The sequence below is a fragment of the Chionomys nivalis genome, chromosome 4, assembly GCF_950005125.1.
Source record: "Chionomys nivalis chromosome 4, mChiNiv1.1, whole genome shotgun sequence".
Lineage (NCBI taxonomy): Eukaryota > Metazoa > Chordata > Mammalia > Rodentia > Cricetidae > Chionomys > Chionomys nivalis.
The window spans coordinates 3,112,916-3,133,258 of record NC_080089.1 but is presented as its reverse complement, the minus strand read 5'-3'; positions in this window follow the sequence as shown (position 1 = coordinate 3,133,258).

Genomic DNA, 20,343 nt, shown 5'->3' with positions numbered 1-20,343 from the left:
TGATTATCTTTCAAAGTAAAGCTTCTACAGAGAAAGGAACACTTATCTCTCTTCCAAAAATACTTTGACATGTCGCAAAAAATGGCTTTTCTTTACAGAGAAACAGTTGTGCGTTTCTTACTAAAGCTATTTTTGAAATGAATACACTTTCAAAACAATGAGATTATCTTTCAAAGTAAAGCTTGTAGAGAGAAAAGAAAACTGTTCTCATTTTTAACAGTAATTTGACATGTCACAAACAACTGCTTTTCTTTAGAGAGAAATACATGTATGTTTCTTACTAAAGATTTTCAAGAAATGTATACACTTTCAAAAGAACGTGATTATCTTTCAAATTAAAGCTGTACAGAGAAAAGGAATATTGATCTCACTTCAAACAATATTTTGACATGTCCCAAACAACTGCTTCTCCTAACCAAGTAACACATGTGCTTTGCTTACTAAAGTTTTAAAGAAATGAATACACTTTTAAAAGAACATGATTATATTTCAAAGCAGAGTTTCTACAGAGAATGGAACACTGATCTCACTTCTAACAATACTTTGACATGTCGCAAACAACTGCTTCTCTTTACAGAGAAACACTTGTGCGTTTCTTACTAAAGCTATTAATGAAATGAATACACTTTCAGAAGAATATGATTATCTTTCAAAGTAAAGTTGTACAGAGAAAGGTAAACTGATCTCACTTCTAACAATACTTTGACATGTCGCAAACAACTGCTTCTCTTTACCAAGAAACACATGTGTTTCTAACTAAAGCTGTTCAAGAAATGTATACACTTTCAAAAGAATGTGATTATCCTTCAAAGTAAAGCTTGTACAAAGAAAAGGAACACTGATATCACTTCTAACAAGACGTTGACATGTCACAAAAAACTGCTTCTCTTTATCAAGAAACACATGTGTGTTAGTTACTAAAGCTTTTCAGGAAATGAATACACTTTCAAAAGAATGTGATTATCTTTCAAAGTAAATCTTGTACCTAGAAAAGGAATATTGACCTCACTTCAAACAACACTTTGACATGTCGCAAACAACTGCTTCTCCTTACCAAGTAACACAAGTGCGTTTTAACTAAAGCTTTTCAGGAAAGAATACAGTTTCAAAATAGCGTGATTATCTTTCAATGTAAAGCTTGAACAGAGAAAAGGAACACTGATCTCACTAATAACAATACTTTGACATGTCGTAAACAATGGCTTCTCTTTACAAGGAACAGTTGTGCGTTTCTTACTAAGTTATTTATGAAATGAATACACTTTCAAAGAATGTGATTATCTTTCAAAGTAAAGTTTCTAAAGAGAAATGAATACTGATCTCACTTCTAACAAGGCTTTGACATGTCAGAAACAACTGCCTTTCCTTACCAAGAAACACATGTGTGTTATTACTAAAGCATTTAAAGAAATAAATACACTTTCAAAAGAACGTGATTATATTTCAAATTAAAGCTTGCACACAGAAAATGACTACTGATCTCACTTCTAACAATACTTTGACATGTCGAAAACAACTGCTTCTCCTTACAGAGAAACACATGTGTGTTTCTTACAAAAGTATTTCATGAAATAAATGCACTTTCAAAAAAACGTGATTATCTTCCAAAGTAAAGCTTCTATAGAGAAAAGGAACACTGATCTCACTTCTAAAAAGACTTTGACATGTAGCAAAAACTGCTTCTCTTTACCAAGAAACACATGTGTTTCTTAATAAAGCTTTTCAAGAGATGAATACACTTTCAAAAGAACATGATTATATTTCAAAGCAAAGCTTCTACAGAGAAAAGTAACACTGATCTCACTTCTAACAGTAATTTGCCATGTTGCAAACAACTGCTTTTCTTTACAAAGAAACACTTTTGCGTTTCTTACTAAAGCTATTTTTGAAATGAACTCTTTCAAAACAATGTGATTATCTTCCAAAGTAAAGCTTCTACAGAGAAAAGGAAAACTGATCTCACTTCAAACAGTAATAGATATGTCGAAAAAATCTGCTTCTCTATAAGGAGAAGCACATGTGCATTTCTTAATAAAGCTTTTCCTAAAATGAATACACTTTAAAAAGAACGTGATTATATTTAAAAGCAAAGATTCTACAGAGAAAAGGAACACGGATCTCACTTCTAACAAGCCTTTGACATGTCACAAAGAACTGCTTTGCTTTACAGAAAAAGACATGTGCGTTTCTTACTAAAGCATTTCAAGAAATGAATACACTTTCAAAAGAATGTGATTATCTTTCAAATAAAGCTTCTACAGAGAAAAGGAATACTGATCTCACTTCAAACAATACTTTGACATGTCGCAAACAATTGCTTCTCTTTAACAAGATACACGTGGGTTTCTTAGCAAAGCTTTTCAAGAAATGAATACACTTTCAAAAGAACGTGATTATATTTCAAAGCATAGCTTCTACAGAGAAAAGGAACACTGATCTCACTTCTAACAGTAATTTGACATGTCGCAAACAACTTTTCTTTACACAGAAAGACGTGTGTTTCTTACTAAAGCTATTTATAAAATGAATACACTTTCCAAAGAATGTGACTTTCTTTCAAAGTAAAGCTTCTACGGAGAAAAGGAACATTGATATCACTTCTAACAATAATTTGACACGTCGCAAACAACTGCTTCTCTTTACAGGGAAACACATGTGTGTTTCTTCCTAAAGCTTTTCATGAAATGAATACACTTTGAAATAAATGTGATTATCTTTCAAAGTAAAGCTTCTACAGAGAAAGGAACACTTATCTCTCTTCCAAAAATACTTTGACATGTCGCAAAAAATGGCTTTTCTTTACAGAGAAACAGTTGTGCGTTTCTTACTAAAGCTATTTTTGAAATGAATACACTTTCAAAACAATGAGATTATCTTTCAAAGTAAAGCTTGTAGAGAGAAAAGAAAACTGTTCTCATTTTTAACAGTAATTTGACATGTCACAAACAACTGCTTTTCTTTAGAGAGAAATACATGTATGTTTCTTACTAAAGATTTTCAAGAAATGTATACACTTTCAAAAGAACGTGATTATCTTTCAAATTAAAGCTTGTACAGAGAAAAGGAATATTGATCTCACTTCAAACAATATTTTGACATGTCCCAAACAACTGCTTCTCCTATCCAAGTAACACATGTGCTTTGCTTACTAAAGTTTTAAAGAAATGAATACACTTTTAAAAGAACATGATTATATTTCAAAACAGAGTTTCTACAGAGAATGGAACACTGATCTCACTTCTAACAATACTTTGACATGTCGCAAACAACTGCTTCTCTTTACAGAGAAACACTTGTGCGTTTCTTACTAAAGCTATTAATGAAATGAATACACTTTCAGAAGAATATGATTATCTTTCAAAGTAAAGTTGTACAGAGAAAGGTAAACTGATCTCACTTCTAACAATACTTTGACATGTCGCAAACAACTGCTTTTCTTTACCAAGAAACACATGTGTTTCTAACTAAAGCTGTTCAAGAAATGTATACACTTTCAAAAGAATGTGATTATCCTTCAAAGTAAAGCTTGTACAAAGAAAAGGAACACTGATATCACTTCTAACAAGACGTTGACATGTCGCAAAAAACTGCTTCTCTTTATCAAGAAACACATGTGTGTTAGTTACTAAAGCTTTTCAGGAAATGAATACACTTTCAAAAGAATGTGATTATCTTTCAAAGTAAATCTTGTACCTAGAATAGGAATATTGACCTCACTTCAAACAACACTTTGACATGTCGCAAACAACTGCTTCTCCTTACCAAGTAACACAAGTGCGTTTTAACTAAAGCTTTTCAGGAAAGAATACAGTTTCAAAATAGCGTGATTATCTTTCAATGTAAAGCTTGTACAGAGAAAAGGAACACTGATCTCACTAATAACAATACTTTGACATGTCTCAAAAAATGGCCTCTCCTTACAGAGAAACACATGTGCATTTCTTACTAAAGCTATTTATGAAATAAATACACTTTCAAAGAATGTGGTTATCTTTCAAATTAAAGCTTCTACAGAGAAAAGCAACACTGATCTCAGGTCTAATAGGACGTTGACATGTCGCAAACAACTGCTTCTCATTACCTAGAAACACATGTGCGTTTCTTACTAAAGTTTTTAAAGAAATGAATACACTTTTTAAAGAACCAATTGTATTTCAAAGCAAAGCTTCTACAGAGAATGGAACACTGATCTCACTTCTAACAATACTTTGACATGTCGCAAACAACAGCTTCTCTTTACAGAGAAACACTTGTGCGTTTCTTACTAAAGCTATTAATGAAATGAATACACTTTCAAAAGAATGTGATTATCTTTTAATGTAAAGCTTGTACAGAGAAAGGTACACTGATCTCACTTCTAAAAATACTTTGACATGTCGCAAACAATGGCTTCTCTTTACCAAGAAACCCGTGTGTGTTTCTAACTAATGCTTTTCAAAAAATGTATACACTTTCAAAAGAACTTGATTATCCTTCAAATTAAAGCTTGTACAGAGAAAGGGAACAATGATATCACTTCTAACCAGACGTTGACATGACGCAAACAACTGCTACTCTTTACCAAGAAACACATGTGTGTTAGTTACTAAAGCTTTTCTGGAAATGAATATAGTTTCAAAAAAATGTGATTATCTTTAAAGGAAAGCTTCTACAGAGATAAGGAATATTGACCTCACTTCAAACAATACTTTTACATGTCCTACACAACAGCTTCTCCTTACCAAGTAACACAAGTGCGTTTCTAACTAAAGCTTTTCAGGAAAGATTACACTTTCAAAAGAATGAGATTATCTTTCAAAATGAAGCTTGTACAGAGAAAAGGAACACTGATCCCACTTCTAACCTACATTTGACATGTCACAAACAACTGCTTTTCTTCACAGAGAAAGACATGTGGTCTTCTTACTAAAGCTTTTAATAAAATGAATACACTTTCAAAAGAATGTGGTTATCTTTCAATGTAAAGCTTCTACAGAGAAAGGTACACTGATCTCACTTGTAAAAATACTTTGATATGTCGCAAAGAAATGCTTCCCTTTACAGAGAAAGACATGTGCGTTTCTTACTAAAGCTATTTATAAAATAAATACACTTTCAAAAGAATGTGATTATCTTTCAAAGTAAAGCTTGTACAGAGAAAGGTACACTGATCTCACTTCTAACGATACTTTGATATGCCGCAAACAACTGCTTCTCTTTACCAAGAAACACAAGTGCGTTTCTGACTTAAGCTTTTCAAGAAAAACTACACTTTCAAAATAATGTGATTATCTTTCAAAATAAAGCTTGTACAGAGAAAAGGAACACTAATCTCACTTCTCACAATACTTTGACATGTCACAAACAACTGCTTCTCTTTACTTAGAAACACATGTGCGTTTCTAAATAAGCTTTTCAGGAAATGAACGCACTTTCAAAGCAATGTGATTATCTTTCAAAGTAAAGCTTGTACAGAGAAAAAGAATACTTATCTCAGTTCTAACAATACTTTGACAGGTCGCAAACAACTGCTTCTCTTTACAGAGAAACACTTGTGTGTTTCTTAAAAGAATTTCATGCAATAAATACACTTTCAAAAGAACATGATTATCTTTCAAAGCAAAGTTTTACAGAGAAAAGGAACACTGTTCTCACTTCTAACTATACTTTTACATGTCCCAGACATCTGCTCCTCTTTTCAGAGAAACACATGTGCGTTTTACACTAAAACATTTTATGAATTTATTACACTTTCCAAAGAATGTGATTATCTTTCAGAGTAAAGTTTGTACAGAGAAAAGGAACACTGTTCTCACTTCTTAACAATACTTTGACATTTTCCAAACAACTGCTTCTCTTTTCATAGATAAAAATGTGCGTTTCTCAATAAATCATTTCATGAAATTATACACTTTCAAAAGAATGTGATTATCTTTTAAAGTAAAGATTGTACAGAGAAATGGAACACTGTTCTCACTTCTAACAATACTTAGTCTTGTCGGAAAGAACTGCATCTCTTTTTAGAAAAACACATGTGTGTTTCTCACTAAAGCATTTCATGAATTTATACACTTTCAAGAGAATGTGATTATCTCTCTAAGTAAGGTTTGTATAGAGAAAAGTAACACTCTTCTCAATTCTTAACAATACTTTGACATGTTCCAAAGAACTGCTTCTCTTTTCAGAGATACACATGTGCGTTTCTCACTAAACCATTTAATGAAATTATACACATTCAAAAGAACGTGATTTGCTATCAAAGTAATGATTGTACAGAGAAAAGGAACACTGTTCTCACTTCTAACAATACTTTTTCCGGTCGCAAAGAACTGCACCTCTTTTCAGAGTAACACATGTCCGTTTCTCAATAAAGCATTTCATGATATTATATACTTTCAAAAGAACGTGATTATCTTTCAAAATAAAGTTTGTACAGAGAAAAGAAACACTGTTGTCACTTCAAGCAATACTTTTACATGTCCCAAAAAACTGCTACACATTTCAGAGAAACACATGTGCTTTTCTCACTAAAGCATTTAATGAAATTATACACTTTCAAAATAAGGTGATTTTCTTTCAAAGTAAAGATTGTACAGACAAATGGAACAATGTTCTCACTTCTAACAATACTTTGTCATGTCGAAAACAACTGCTTCTCTTTTCAGAGATACACATGTGTGTATCTTACTAAACCATTTCATGGAATTATTCACTTTGAAAAGAATGCAATTTTCTTTTAGTAAAGATTGTAAAGAAAAAAGCAATACTGTACTAACTTCTAACAATACTTTGTCAAGTCTCAAACAACTACCCCTCTTTTCAGAGAAACGTGTGCATTTCTCACTAAAGCATTTCATGTAATTATACACTTTCAAAAGAACGTGATTTTCTTTCAAAGTAAAGTTTGTACAGAGAAAAGGAACACTGTTCTCACTTCTAACAATACTTTTATATGTTCCAAACAACTGTTCCTCTTTTAAGAGAAACACATTGTGTTTCTCACTAAACCATTTCATGAAATTATACACTTTCAAAAGTACGTGATTTTCTTTCAAATAAAGTTTGTACAAGAAATGGAACACTGTTCTCACTTGTAACAATACTTTTTCATGTTGCATACCACTTCTTCTCTTTACAAAGAATCACATGTGATGTTCTCACTAAAGCATTTCAAGAAATTATACACTTTCAAAAGAACGTGATTATCTTTCAAAGTAAAGTTTGTACAGAGAAAAGGAACACTGTTCTCACTTCTAAGAATACTTTTATATGTTCCAAACAACTGCTCCTCTTTTAAGAGAAACACATGTGCATTTCTCACTAAAGCATTTCATGAAAATATACACTTTCAATGAACATGATTTTCTTTCAAATTAAAGCTTGCACAAAGAAAAGCAAAACAGAACTCACTTCTAACTCTTCTTTGACATGTTCCAATCTTGATATCTTCCAAACAACTGCTTCTCTTTTCAGACAAACACATGTCCATTTCTCAATAAAGCATTTCATAAAATTATACACTTTCAAAAGAACGTGATTATCTTTCAATGTAAAGTTTGTACAGAGAAAAGAAACAGTCTTCTCACTTCTAACAATACATTTACATGTCCCACACAAATGCTCCTCTTTTCAGAGAAACACATGTGCATTTCTCACTAAAACATTCTATGAAATTATACATTTTTAAAATAATGTGATTTTCTTTCAAAGTAAAGCTTGCACAAAGAAAAGTAAACAGAACTCACTTCTAACTCTTCTTTGACATGTTCCAAACTTGGTATCTTCCAAACAACTGCTTCTCTTTTCAGACAAACACATGTCTTTTTCTCAATAAAGCATTTCATAAAATTATACACTTTCAAAAGAACATGATTATCTTTTAATGTAAAGTTTGTACAGAGAAAAGAAACAGTCTTCTCACTTCTAACAATACTTTTACAAGTCCCACACAACTGCTTCTCTTTTCAGAGAAACACATGTGCATTTCTCACTAAACCATTTCATGAAATTATACACTTTCAAAAGAATGTGATTTTCTTTTAAAGTAAAGATTGTACAGATAAATTGAACACTGATAATACTTGTAACAATACTTTGTCATGTTGCAAACAACTGTCCCTCTTTTCAGAGAAACACATGTGCATTTCTCACTAAAACGTTTCATGAAAGTGTACACTTTCAAAACAATGTGATTTTCTTTCAAATAAAGTTTGTACAAGAAATGGAACACTGTTCTCACTTCTAACAATACTTTTTCATGTTGCAAACCACTCCTTCTCTTTACAAAAATTAAATGTGCATTTCTCACTAAAGCATTTCAAGAAATTATACACTTTCAAAAGAACGTGATTATCTTTCAAAGTAAAGTTTGTACAGAGAAAAGGAACACTGTTCTCACTTTTAACAATACTTTTATATGTTCCAAACAACTGCTTCTCTTTTCAGACAAACACATGTCTGTTTCTCAATAATGAATTTCATGAAATTATACACTTTCAAAAGAACGTGATTATCTTTCAATGTAAAGGTTTTACAGAGAAAAGAAACAGTCTTCTCACTTCTAACAATACTTTTACATGTCCCACACAAATGTTCTTCTTTCCAGAGAAACACATGTGCGTTTCTCCCTAAATCATTTCATGAAATTATACAGTTTCAAAAGAATGTGATTTTCTTTTAAAGTAAAGATTGTACAGATAAATTGAACACTGTTAATACTTGTAACAATACTTTGTCATCTTGCAAACAACTGCACATCTTTTCAGAGAAATACATGTGCGTTTCTCACTAAAACATTTCATGAAATTATCCACGTTCAAAAGAACGTGATTATCTTTCAAAGTAAAGTTTGTACAGAGAAAAGGAACACTGTTCTCACTTCTAACAATACTTTGACGTGTTCCAAACAACTGCTTCTCTTTTTAGAGATACACATGTGCATTTCTCACTAAACCATTTCATGAAATTATTCACTTTCAAAAAAATGTGATTTTTATTCAAAGTAAAGATTGTACAGAGAAAAGGAACACTGTACTCACTTCTAACAGTACTTTGTCATGTCGCAAACAACTGCGCTTCTTTTCAGAGGAAAACATTTACTTTTCTCACCAAAGCATTTCATGAAATTATACACTTTCAAAAGAATGTGATTATCTTTCAAAGTAAAGTTTGAACAAAAAAAAGAAACACTCTTCTCACTTCTAAAAATACTCATAAATGTCCTAAACAACTGCTCCCCTTTTCAGAGAAACACATGTGCGTTTCTCACTAAATCATTTCATGAAAATATACACTTTCAATGAATATGATTTTCTTTCAAAGTAAAGCTTGCACAAAGAAAAGCAAAACAGAACTCTCCTCTAACTCTTCTTTGCCATGTTCCAAACAACTGCTTCTCTTTTCAGAGAAACACATGTGTGTTCCTCAGTGAAACATTTCATGAAATTATACGCTTTAAAAGAATGTCATTATCTTTCAAAGTAAAGTTAGTACAGAGCAAAGGAACACTGTTCTCACTCCTAACAATACTTTGACATGTTCCAAACAACTGCTTCTCTTTTCAGAGATACACATGTGCGTTTCTCACTAAATCATTTTATGTAATTATTCACTTTCAACAGAATGTGATTTTCTTTCAAAGTAAAAATTGTACAGAGAAAAGGAACACTGTACTCACTTCTAACAATACTTTGTCATGTTGCAAACAACTGCCCGTCTTTTCAGAGAAAAACATTTACTTTTCCCACCAAAAGACTTCATGAAATTATACACTTTCAAAAGAACGTGATTTTCTTTTAAATAATCTTGCAGAAAGAACAGAAAAACAGAACTCACTTATTACTCTTCTTTGAAATGCTCTAAACTAGACATGTTCCAAACATTTGCTTCTGTTTGAAGAGAAACACATGTGCATTTCTCACTAAAGCATTTCATGAAATTATACACTTTCAGAAGATAAAGATAGTACAGAGAAATGAAACACTGTTCATACTTCAAAAAATACATTGTCATGTCACACACAACTGCCCCTCTTTTCAGAGAAACACAGGGAGTTTGTCACTAAAGCATTTCATGAAATTATACACTTTCAAAGAACATGATTATCTTTCAAAGTAAAGTTGTACAGAGAAAAAGAACACTGTTCTCACTTCTTAACAAGACTTTGACATGTTCCAAACAACTGCTTCTCTTTTCAGAGATACACATGTGCATTTCTCACTAAACTTTTTCATGAAATTGTACACTTTCAAAACAACGTTATTTTCTTTCAAATAAAGTTTGTACAGAGAAAAGGAACACTGTTCTAACTTCTAACAATTCTTTGTCTGATCGCAAAGAACTGCTCCTCTTTTCAGAGAAACACATGTGCATTTCTTACTTAAGCATTTCATGAAATTATACACTTTCAAAATAACGTGATTATCTTTCAAAGTAAAGTTTGAACAGAGAAAAGATACCCTGTTCTAAATTCTAAAAATACTTTTAAATGTCCTAAACAACTGCTCCTCTTTTCAGAAAAACACATGTCAATTTCTCACTAAAGCATTTCATGAAATTATACACTTTCCAAAGAACATGATTTTATTTCAAAGAAAAGCTTGAACAAAGAAAAGCAAAACGGAACTCACTTCTAACTCTTTTTTGAGATGTTCCAGACTTGTCATCTTCCAAATGTTGTCATTCGAAAACTACACTGTTCTTACTCTAACAACTTTGTCATGTCGAAAACTACTTCTCTTTTCAAAGAACATGTGCATTTCTGACTTAAAGCATTTCATGAGATTATACACTTTCAAAAGAACATGATTATCTTTCAAATAAAGTTTGTATAGAGAAATGGAACACAGTTCTCCCTTCTAATACACTTTCAAAAAACGTGATTATACTTCAAATTTAAGCTTATACAGAGAAAAGGAACAGTGCTCTCACTTCTAACAATCCTTTGACATATCCCAAACAACTGCTTCTCTTTTCAGAGAAATGCATGTGCGTTTCTCACTAAAGATTCTCATGAAATTAGCACACTTTCAAAGAATGTGATTATCTTTCAAAGAAAACTTCTACAGAGAAAAGTAACAATGCTCTCATTTCTAACAAACCTTTGACATGTCCCAAACAACTGGTTCTTTTTTCAGAGAAATGCATGTGGGTTTCTCACTAAAGCATTTTTTGAAATTAATACGCTTTATAAAAAACGTCATTGTCATTCTAAGAAAAGCTTCTAAAAAGAAAAGTAACAACACTCTCACTTCTATCATTCCTTTGACATGTCCCAAACAATTGCTTCTCTGTTCACAGAAACACTTTCAAAGAAACTGATTATCTTTCAAAGTAAAGCTTGTACAAAGAAAAGTATAAATTCTCTCACTTCTAACAATCCTTTGACATGTGCTGAACAACCGGTTCTCTTTTCAGAAAAACGCATCTACATTTCTGACTAAAGCTTCTCATGAAATTAGTATATTTTCAAAACAACGTGATTACCTTTAAAAGTAAAGCTTCTACAGAGAAAAGTAACAATGCTCACACATCTAACCAACCTTTGACATGTCTTAAACAACTGCTTCTTTTTCAGAGAAACACATGTGGGTTTCTCAATAAAGCATATTGTGAAATTAATACACTTTAGAAAGAACGCCATTATCTTTCAAAGTAAAGCTAGTAAAGAAAAAAGCAACTCTACACTCAATTCTAACAATACTTATAGATATCTCTAACAACTGATTCTCTTTCAGAGAAACACGTGTGCGTTTCTCACTAGAGATTTTCATGCAATTAATACACTTTCAAAAGAACGTACTCCTTCAAAATCAAGCTTGTACAGAGAAAGGAAACACTGCTCTCACTTAAGCAATCCTTTGACATATCCCAAACAACTGCTTCTCTTTTCAGAGAAACACATGTGCGTTTCTCACTAAAGCTTCTCATAAAATAGTACTCTTTCAAAAGATCGTGATTATGTCTCAAAGGAAATCTTCTACAGAGAAAAGTAAGGTAACAACGTTCTCACTTCTATCAATCCTTTGACACATCCCAAACAATTGCTTCTCTTTTCAGAGAAACAAATCTGCATTTTTCATGAAAACTTTCCACGAAATTAATACAATTTTAAAACACTGTGATTAGCTTTCAAAGTAAAACTTGTACAAAGAAAAGCTAAAGGCTCTCACTTCTAACAATGCATGGACATGGCCGTAACAACTGCTTCTCATGAAATTAGTACAGAGAAAAGGAAAACTGCTCTCACTTCTAACAATCCTTTGTCATGTCCCAAACAAATTCTTCTCTTTTCATAGAAATACATGTGCTTTTCTCACTAAAGCATTTCATTAAATTAATACACTTTCAAAAGAATGTGATTATTGTTCATATTCAAGCTTGTACAGAGAACGGGAACACTGCTCTCATTTCTAATAATCCATTGACATGTCCCAAATGATTCTTCTCTTTACAAAGAAACACATATGTGTTTCTTACTAAAGCTTTCATGAAATTAATACACTTTCAAAAGAACATGATTATCTTTCAAAGTAAAGCTTCTACAGAGAAAAGGAACAATGGTCTCCCTTTTAACAATGCTTTGACATGTCACAAACAACTGCGTTTTTTTTTTGAGAGAAACACATATGCTTTTCTCACCATGTCCCAAACTGCTTCTCTTCTCAGAGAAACACATGAGCGCTTCTCACGAAAGCTTTTCATTAAATTACACAATTTCAAAAGAACGAGATTATCTTTCAAATTAAAGCTTGTACAGAGAAAAGCAACTCTACACTCAATTATAACAATACTTTTACATTTCCCAAACAACTACTTCTCCTTTCCGAGAAACACGTGTGAGTTTCTCACTAGAGATTTTCATGAAATTGGTACACTTTCAATGAACGTGATCATCTTTCAAAGGAAAATTTCTACAGAGAAAAGTAACAATGCTCTCACTTCTAACAATGTTTTCACATTGCCCAAAAAACTGCTTCTCTTTTCAGAGAAACACATGTGTATTTCTCAGGAAAGCTTTCCATGAAAGTAATACAATTTCAAAACAACATGATTATCTTTCAAAGTAAAACGTTTACAAATAAAAGCTAATGGTTCTCACTTCTAAAAATGCTTTGACATGGCAGAAACAACTGCTTCTCTTCAGAATAACACATGTGCTTTTCTCACTAAAGCTTCTTATGAAATTCATAGATTTCAAAGCAACTAATTATCTTTCATGTAAAGCTTGTACAGAGAAAAGCATACCTTCTCTCACTTCTAACAATCCTTTGACTTGTGCCAAACAACTGCTTCTTTCGTCAGAGAAAGACATGTACATTTCTCACTAAAACATCTCATGAAACTAGTATACTTTCTAAAGAATATGATTATCTTTCAAATTAAAGTTACTACAGAGAAAAGTAACAATGCTCTCACTTCTATCAATCCTTTGACATGTCCCAAACAACTGCATCTCTTTTCAGAGAAACACATGTGTGTTATTCACAATAGCTTCTCATGAAATTAGTACACTTTCAAAAGAACGTGATTATTTTTCGAAGGAAAGCTTCTACAGAGAAAAGTAACAATGCTCTCTCTTATAACAATGCTTTGTCTTGTCCCAAACAACTGCTTCTCTTTTCAGAGAAACACATGTGTGTTACTCACAATAGCTTCTCATGAAATTAGTACACTTTAAAAAGAACAAGATTATCTTTTAGGTAAAGCTTGTACAGAGAAAAGCACAACTACACTCAATTCTAACATTACTTTTACATGTCCCAAACAACTGATTCTCTTTTCAGTGAAACTCATGTGTGCTTCTCACTAGAGATTTTCATGAAATTAATAAACTTGCAAAAGAACGTGATTATACTTCAAATTTAAGCTTGTACAGAGAAAAGGAATAGTGCTCTCACCTCTAACAATGCTTTCCCATTGCCCAAACAACTGCTTCTCTTTTCAGAGAAACACAGGTGTGTTTCTCACTAAAGCATTTTGTGAAATTAATACACTTTAAAAAGAACGTCATTATCTTTCAAAGAAAGCTTCTACAGAGAAAAGTAACAAGGATGTCAATTCTAAAAATCCTTTGATATGTCCCAAACAACTCCTTCTCTTTTCAGAGAAACACCTGTGCATTTCTCCCTCAAGCTGCTCATGAAATTAGTACACTTTCAACAGAACGAGATTAACTTTCAAAGTAAAGCTAGTACAGAGAAAAGCCCACTGCTCTCACATCTAACAATGTTTTCACAATGCCCAAGAAACTGCTTCTCTTTTCAGAGAAACACATGTGTGCTTCTCATGAAAGCTTTCCATGAAATTAATACAATTTCAAAACAACACGATTATCTTTCAAAGTAAAAGTTGTACAATGAAAAGCTAATAGCTCTCACTTCTCACAATGCTTTTAAATGGCCAAAACAACTGCTTCTCTTTTCAGAATAACACATGTGTTTTTTTCACTAAAGCTTGTTATGAAATTCATAGACTTTCAAAGCAACTGATTATTTTTCTTGTAAAGCTTGTACAGAGAAGAGCATACTTTCTCTCACGTCTAACAATCCTTTGACATGTACCAAACAACTGCTTCTTTTATCAGAGAAAGACATGTGTGTTTCTCACAAAAATTTCTCATGAAACTAGAATAATTTCTAAAGAATGTAATTATCTTTCAAATTAATGCTTCTTCAGAGAAAAGTAACAATGGTCTCACTTCTATCAACCCTTTGACATGTCCCAAACAACTGCTTCTCTTTTCAGAGAAACTCATGTGTGTTACTCAATATAGCATCTCATGAAATTAGTACACTTTCAAAGAATGTCATTATCTTTCAAAGGAAACCTTCTACAGAGAAAAGTAACAATGCTCTCTCTTATATCAATCCTTTGTCATGTCCCAAACAACGGCTTCCCTTTTCAGAGAAACACATGTTCATTTCTCAATAAAGAATTTCATGAAATTAATACACTTTAAAAAGAACGTGATTATACTTCAAATTTAAGCTTGTACAGAGAAAAGGAACAGTGCTCTCACTTCTAACAATCCTTTGACATATCCCAAACAACTGCTTCTCTTTTCAGAGAAACGCATGTGAGTTTCTCACTAAATATTCTCATGAAATTAGTACACTTTCAAAAGAATGTGATTATCTTTCAAAGGAAAGCTTCTACAGAGAAAAGTAACAATGCTCTCACCTCTAACAATGCTTTCCCTTTGCCCAAACAACTACTTCTCTTTTCAGAGTAACACATGCGCGTTTCTCACTAAAGCATTTCGTGAAATTAATACACTTTAAAAAGAACATCATTATCTTTCAAAGGAAAGCTTCTACAGAGAAAAGTAGCAATGCTCTCACTTATCAATCCTTTGACATATCCCAAACAACTGCTTCTATTTTCAGCGAAACACATGTGCGTTTCTCACTAAAGCTTCTCATGAAATTAGTACACTTTCAAATAAATGTGATTTCTTTCAAAGAAAAACTTCTACAGAGAAAAGTAACAATGCTCTCACCTGTAACAATGGTTTCCCAATGCCCAAAGTACTGCTTATCTTTTCAGAGAAACACAAGTGCGTTTCTCACTAAGGCATTTCATGAAATTAATACACTATAAAAAGAACGTCATTATCTTTCAAAGTAAAGCTTATACAGAGAAAAGGATTTCGGCTCTCACTTCAAACTATCCTTTGACATGTCCTAAACAACTGCTTCTCTTCTCAGAAAAACACCTGTGTGTTTCTCACTAAAGCTTTTCATGAAATTAATACACTTTCAAAAGAATGTGATTATCTTTCAATGTAAAGCTTGTACAGAGAAAAGCCCACTGCTCTCGCTTCTAACAATGCTTTGCCATGTCCCAAACAACTGCTTCGTTTTTCCGAGAAATACATGTGCGTTCCTCACTAACGGTTTTCATGAAATATATACAATGTCAAAAGAATGTGATGATGTTTCAAAGGATAGCTTGTACAGAGAAAAGCCCAATGCTGTCATTTCTAACAATGCTTTCACATGGCCGAAACACCTGCTTTTTTTGTCAGAGAAACACATGTGCCTTTCTCACTAGAGCTTTTTATGAAATTAATACACTTTCAAAAGAACGTGATTATCTTTCAAAGTAAAGCTTGTACAGAGAAAAGCAACTCTACACTCAGTTATATCTATACTTTTACATGTCCCAAACAACTAATTCTCATTTCAGAGAAACACGTGTGCGTTTCTGACTAGAGATGTTTATGAAATTGATACACTTTCAAAAGAACATGATTATCCTTCAAATTCAAGCTTGTATAGAGAAAAGGAACACTGCTCTCACTTCTAACAATCCTTTGACATGGCACAAACAACTGCTTCTCTTTTCAGAGAAACACATGTGCATTTCTCATTAAAGCGTCTCATGAAATTAGTGCACTTTCAAAAGGATGAGATTATCTTTCAAATTAAAGCTTCTACAGAGAAAACTAACAACGTTCTTGCATCTAACAATGTTTTGACATATCACAAACAACTGCTTTTATTTCAGAGAAACACATGTACGTTTCTCACTAAAGCATTTCGTGAAATTAATACACTTTTAAATGAAAGTCATTATCTTTCCAAGTAAAGTTTGAACTGAGAAAAGGAACTCTACACTCAATTCTAACAATCCTTTGACATGTCCCATACAACTGCTTCATTTTTCAGAAAAACACATGTGCGTTTCTGACTAGAGCGTCTCATTAAATTAAAACACTTTCAAAGAACGTGATTATCTTTCAAAGTAAATCTTGCACAGAGAAAAAGAATAAGGCTCTCACTTCTAACAACCCTTTGACATGTCCCAAAAATTGATTCTCCTTTCAGAGAACCACATGCACGTTTCTCACTAAAGCTACTCATAGAATTAGTACACTTTTTAAAAGAACAAGATTATCTTTCAACGTAAAGCTTGTTCAGAGAAAAGGATCTCTGCTTTTACTTCTAACTATCCTTTGACATGCCCCAAAAAACGGCTGCTCTTTTCAGAAAAACACTTGTGATTCTCAATAAAGCATTTCATGAAATTTATACACTTTCAAAACAACATGATATCTTTCAAAGTAAAGCTTGTACAGAGAAAAGCCCACTGTTCTCACTTCTAACAATGTTTTGCCATTTCTCAAACAATTGCTTCTCTTTTCAGAGAATCACATATGCGTTTCTAACTTAAGCTGTTCATGAAATTCATGCACTATCTAAGAAACTGATTATCTTTCAAAGTTAAGCTTGTACAGAGAAAAAGAACACTGATCTCACATCTAACAATCCTTTGACATAGCCTAAACAACTGCATCTTTTTTCAAAGAAACACATGTGCGTTTCTCAGAAGAGATTTTCAGGAAATTAATACATATCCAAAAAACGTGATTATCCTTAAATTCAAGCTTGTACGCAGAAAAGGTATTGGCTCTCACTTCTCACAATGATTTGAAATTTCCCGAAACAACTACTTCTCTTTTCAGAGACAAACATGTGCATTCCTCATTAAAACTTCTCATGAAATTCATACACTTTCAAAGAAAGTGATTATCTTTCAAATTCAAGCTTGTACACAAAAAAAACGAATGGCTCTTACTTCTAACAATCCTTTGATATTTCCAAAACAAGTGCTTCTATTTCAGAGAAATACATGTGTGTTTTTTACTAGAGCTTTTCATGAAATTAATACACTTTCAAAAGGGCGTGTGTATCTTTCAAATCATAGCTTGTACAGAGAAAAGCAACTCTACACTCAATTCTATCAATATTTTAAATGTTGCAAACAACTGATTCTCTTTTCAGAGAAACACTTGTGTGTTTCTCACTAGAGATTTTCATGAAATTAATACACTTTCAAAAGTACCTGATTATCCTTCAAATTCAAACATGTACACAGAAAAGGTAAAACTCTCACTTCTCAAAATGCTTTGACATTTCACAATACAACTGCTGCCGTTTTCAAAGAAACACATGGGCATTTCTCACTAAAGCTTCTCATTAAATTCATATAATTTCCAAGAAACTGATTATCCTTCAAATTCAAGCTTGTACACAGAAATGCTAATGGCTCTCTTTTCTCTCTCTTCTAACAATCCTTTGACATGACCCAATGAAATGCTTCTCTTTTCTGAAAAACACATGTGCGTTTCTCACTAACGATTTTCATGAAATTAATACACTTTCAAAAGAATGTATTATCTTTCAAAGTAAAGCTTGTACAGAAAAAAGCACACTGTTCTCACTTCAAACAATGTTTTGACATGTCCCAAACAACTGCTTCTCTTTTCAGAGAAACACATATGCATTTCTCACTAAAGCTTCTCATAAAATTAGTACACTTTCAAAGAGCATGATTATCTTTCAAAGTAAAGCTTCTACAGAGAAAAGAAACAACGCTCTCAATTCTAACAGTCCTTTGACATGTCCCAAACAATTGCTTCTCTTTTCAAAGAAACACATGTGCATTTCTCACTAAAGCTTCTCATGAAATTAATACACTTTCAAAAGAATGAGATTATCTTTCAAAGTAAAGCTGTATAGAGAATAGCCCACTGTTCTCACTTTTAACAATGCTTTAACATGACTCAAACAATTGCTTCTCTTTCCAGAGAAACACATGTGAGTTTCTCACTAAAGCATTTCATTAAATTAATGTACTTTAAACAGATCGTCATTATCTTTCAAAGTAAAGCTTGTACAGAGAAAAGGATCTCGGCTCTCACTTTGAACTCTCCTTAGACATGTCCCAAACAACTGCTTCTCTTCTCAGAAAAACTCTTGTGTTTTTCTCACTAAAGCTTTTCATGAAATTAATACACTTTCAAATGAACGTGATTATCTTTCAAAATAAAGCTTGTACAGAGAAAAGCCCACTGCTCTCACCTCTAACAATGCTTTGCCATGTCCCAAACAACGGCTTCTCTTTTCAGAGAAATACATGTGCGTTCCTCACTAAAGCTTTTCATGAAATATATGCAATTTCAAAACAATGTGATGATGTTTCAAAGGAAAGCTTGTACAGAGTAAAGCCCACTTCTATCATTTCTTTTTTTTTTTTCATGGTTTTTTTGTTTTTCCATATAAAGATGATCATTTTCTTTTTTTTTTATTTATTTTTTTAATTTTTATTTTATTTTATTTTATTTTTTTTATTAATTAATTAATTTAATTATTAAAGATTTCTGCCTCTTCCCCGCCACCACCTCCCATTCCCTCCCCCTCCCCCAATCAAGTCTTCCTTCCTCCTCAGCCCAAAGAGTAAGCAGGTTTCTCTGCCCTGTGGGAGGTCCAAGGACCACCCACCTCCATCCAGGTCTATTAAGGTGAGCATCCAAACTACCTGGGCTCCCACAAAGCCATTACATGCAATAGGATCAAGAACCCATTGCCATTGTTCTTCAGTTCTCAGTAGTCCTCATTGTCCATTATGTTCAGCAAGACCGGTTTTGTCCCATGCTTTTTCAGTCCCCGGCCAGCTGGCCTTGGTGAGTTCCCGATAGATCATCCCCATTGCCTCAGTGTGTGGAAACCATGAAAGCCAGAAGGTCCTGGATAGAGGTACTACAGAAACTAAGAGATCATGGATGCAAACCCAAACTACTATACCCAGCCAAGCTATCGTTCACTATCAATGGAGAAAACAAGACATTCCAGGATAAGAACAAATTTAAACAATACGTTGCCACAAATCCAGCCCTACAGAAAGTAATAGAAGGAAAATCACTTCTATCATTTCTAACAATGCTTTCACGTGGCCGAAACAACTGCTTTTCTTGTCAGAAAAACACATGTGCATTATTCACTAGAGCTTTTCATGAAATTAATACACTTTGAAAAGAACATGGTTATCTTTCAAAGTAAAGCTTGTACAGAGAAAAGAAACTCTAGACTCGATTCTAACAATACTTTTACATGTCCCAAACAACTGATTCTATTTTCAGAGAAACACGTGTGCGTTCCTCACTAGAGATTGTCATGAAATTAATACACTTTCAAAAGTACCTGATTATCCTTCAAATTCAAGCTTGTAAAGAGAAAAGGAACACTGCTCGTGTTTCTAACAATCTTTTGAACTGTTCCAAACAACTACTTCTCTTTTCAGAGAAACATATGTGCATTTCTCAATAAAGCTTCTCATGAAATTAGTACACTTACAAAAGAACGTGATTATCTATCAAAATAAAGCTTTTACAGAGAAAACCAAAACTTCTCTCACCTCTAACAATCCTTTGACATGTCCCAAACAAATGCTTCTCTTTCCAGAGAAACACATGTGTGTTTCTCACTAAATCATACAGAGAAAAGGAACACTGCTCTAACTTCAGCTTGATTATGTTTCAAAGTAAAGCTTTTACAGAGAAAAAGAACAATGCTCTCACTT